We start from the raw sequence: 3,481 nt of genomic DNA, 5'->3' as shown, positions 1-3,481 counted from the left end.
CAACGGGGCCGCAGCGGGGGCCGCGGCGCCAGGGGCCGCCGGCGCGGCGAGTGCGGGCAAGGCCGAGTCCGGTGCGCGGCTGGACGGTCCACCAAAGGTGGAGGCAGTGGCGTACCACGCCGCGGGAGACGCCGAAGGTGGCGGTACCTGCTGAAACGGGAACACCAGCTCATCAAAGTACACATGCCGCGAAGTGAAAACGCGGTGGGACACTGGATCATAGCACCGGTAACCTTTGGTGTTGGGAGGATAACCAAGGAAAATACAAGGAAGTGGCCGGGGAGCAAGCTTGTGAGGAGCAGTGGACGCGGTGCTAGGATAACAGAGACTCCCGAAAATGCGAAGACCATCATAAGATGGAGCCGCACCAAAGAGGAGCTAGTGAGGAGTGTAGTTCTAGTGGGAACGACAGGGGCGAATGTTAATAAGGAGGCTGGCGGTCGCGAGCTCATCTGGCCAGAACCGAGGAGGCACGTAGGAGTGGAAGAGCAACATGCGGACACAGTCATTAATGGTGCGAAGGACGCGCTCGGCGCGACCATTCTGCTGGGACGTGTAGGGGTAGGTGAGACAAAAGATGGTGCCATGGGACAAAAGTAAATTGCAGATGGTGACGTTGTCAAACTCCTTGCTGTTGTCAGTCTGCAAGGCGAGAATAGGATGACTGAACTGTGTGGTGACATATGGATAAAAGACTGTGAGTGTGGCAAGAGCGTCAGACTTGCAATGGAGAGGGAATGTCCACACATAATGAGAAAAATCATCCAATATCACCAGATAGTATAAATAGCCCGTGTTGCTAGCAACCGGGGACGTCCAAACATCACTATGCAATAACTAAAACGGAAAGGTGGTAATGTTTGTAGACTCGCTAAAGGGAAGGCGAACCTGCTTGCCAAGACGGCAAGCCTCACAAGTGTGATCGTCGACCTTATTACATGAGAAAGAAAAACTCTGAAGAATCTGACACATAACGGTGGAGTTGGGATGACCGAGATGGGCATGGCAAAGATCGACACTGGCGGCGAAGGCGACGGGACGACGGGTGGAGGTGGCGCCGGAGGGATGCACTGGGTAAAGCTCGTCCGGGCTGTCACATCGGTGGAGTACCATCCATGTAAGGGCGTCCTTCACGGACAAACCGATATCGTCAAATTCAACAGTGATAGGATTCTCACGAGCAAGGCGACGAACAGAAATAAGATTAGTGACTAAGTCTGGAGACACAAGAACATTAGACATATTGACAGGAGTAGAAGTAGAGGGAAAAGACATATGACCGACATGTGTAATGGGTAGGGAGGAACCGTTACCAACGGTGATACAGGTGGGAGTATGAACGGGAGTGGCAGACATGAGGTTACCGGGATGAGCAGTCATGTGAGCGGTGGCACCCGAGTCCATTTATCCGTCATCACCGCCACCATAGGAGCTCGGGGACGGGGCGGAGTGCAGGGCAGCAAGCAGGGCTGGGTCCCACGACGGCGGCACCTGAGGGGGGTAAAACCCTCCGTAGGCCGACGCGGGGGCAGCACCGAAGGCCGACATGGCGGCGGCGCCGTAGGCAGGCGCGGCCCCGTAGGTTGGCGCGGCGAGAGCGCCGAAGGCCGGCGCGGCCCCATAGGCGGGCGCAGGCGGGGGAGGAGGGAGGGGGCGGCACCGTAGCCGTTGTAGGGAGCCGCGTTCTGCACGGCGAAGAGAGCCTGGTGGCCCGTCGGGGCGAGGCCCAAGGATGCCCGGAGTAGGAGCCCGAGGGACGATGCAGGTCCACGGGTTGGTGCCGTACGTCCATGGAGGAGCACCTGTTGCTGCTTGCGGCCGCCCCCGCGGCGATTGCCGCGGCGTCCGCCACCCGGCTGCTGGGGGGTAGCGGGAGGGGCGGGAGGCACGGGCGGGAGGGGGAAGTACCCCGGAGGTGCGGGTGGGGCGCCCGGTGGAGGGGCGCCATGCGAGGTGCCGGCGGCGAGGGCGTGATGCTGCACACGCTTCTTGACCCCCTTCATCTGGCGCTCCTCCAACCGCAAGTATGCCACGAACTTGGGGAAGGAGGGCTCCGGCATCAAGGTGAGATTGGAGGCGGCGTTGAAGAAGTCCTCGTTGAGACCGGCGGTGAGCATGCTGAGGAGGAGGTCTTCATCCACCTTGGCTCCAATGTCGTGGAGCTCATCCGCCAACATCTTCAAGCGGCGACAGTAGTCATCAATGAACTGTTCATCCCGCTGACAGTCAAAAAATTCCTGCTGCAAAAAAATGCGGCGCTGAAGCTTGTTGTCGGTGAAGAGGCCGTTCAGCTTGACCCACATGGTGCGGGCGTCATCACCGGCGCTGACGACCGTGTGGAACAAGTCCTTGGAGATGGTGGTGAAGAACCACCGGATGATCGTGGCATCGATCGCGGTCCACTCGGCGTTGTCGACCATGGCGCGGGAGTCAACGGTGCCATCCACGTGATCCACGAGGTTGTTCTCGCGGAAGAGCAGCGAGAAGTACGTCTTCCACGCGAAGTATGTGGAGTTTGACGCGTCGAGGACCACGGGAACGCGTGCGTGGACGTTGATGTCGCGGATTTCAGCAGGTTCGATGGCGAAGGGGTTTGAGTAGGTGGAGGCATTGGACGACATGGTGGCGAGGGCATGGGGAAGGTGGCGGCGCGGCTGTGGAGGAGCAGCGCGGCGGTGGGAGAAGGGCGGCGCGGCGGGAGGGCGGCGTGGCGGGGAGGAGAAGGCGCGCGGGGAGGCGCACGTGGGAAGGGGGGTGGCGGAGGCTCGGGGCAGCGGCGGCGGCCCGAGGCGGCGGCTAGGGTTTGCGAAAGCGGTAGGATTGACTTGCGATAGATACCATGTAGAGAATGATTTGGTGCATCGATAATTGATTGATCGTGCACTAGGCACATATATATAGGTACAAGGGGTGTGACCGGTATCTTGTCTCCTAAGATACACGTACATACAGAGGGAGACAGACACTACAAGTACTGCATACAAAACCCAGACCTACGTACATGTACACATGCACAGAGTATCTAGGGTTACACATCGTTGGTTGCCAACTAGGAATAAACATGCCAACATTTGAAGTTATCCTTGAAGTGTACGCCAAGTCTTCGGAAGTGTCTGTCTTGATCACGACTGAGTTCGAGGCTTCCAGAGTCCTTCCTTGTTAAGATCGTGGGTCGTCGGCTCGGTCCAGAGACTGTGGGTCATATCGGTTGGCACCCCTAGTCCAGGACACTGTCACACATGCCTGATGCCAAGAGAGGGTCTGAGCTCCTGGTTCTCTTCAACCCAAAGACACATCATCGTAGGTGTGAGTGCCATCGCCGGATTGAGCAAAGAGTGCCACAGTCCCGATCATTGAGACGCGTGTAGAGACCATGTCTCCGCAGCTGACCGGTCAGACATGGTCAATGGGTATCCAAGAGAGACATCGAGAGTGAAGGAGGTGACGGGAATGGAAATTGGGTGGCGATTCAGCCGAGTAC

The sequence above is a fragment of the Triticum dicoccoides genome, chromosome 6B (assembly GCF_002162155.2).
Source record: "Triticum dicoccoides isolate Atlit2015 ecotype Zavitan chromosome 6B, WEW_v2.0, whole genome shotgun sequence".
NCBI classification, from domain to species: domain Eukaryota; kingdom Viridiplantae; phylum Streptophyta; class Magnoliopsida; order Poales; family Poaceae; genus Triticum; species Triticum dicoccoides.
Note: the sequence above shows the minus strand (reverse complement) of the source record.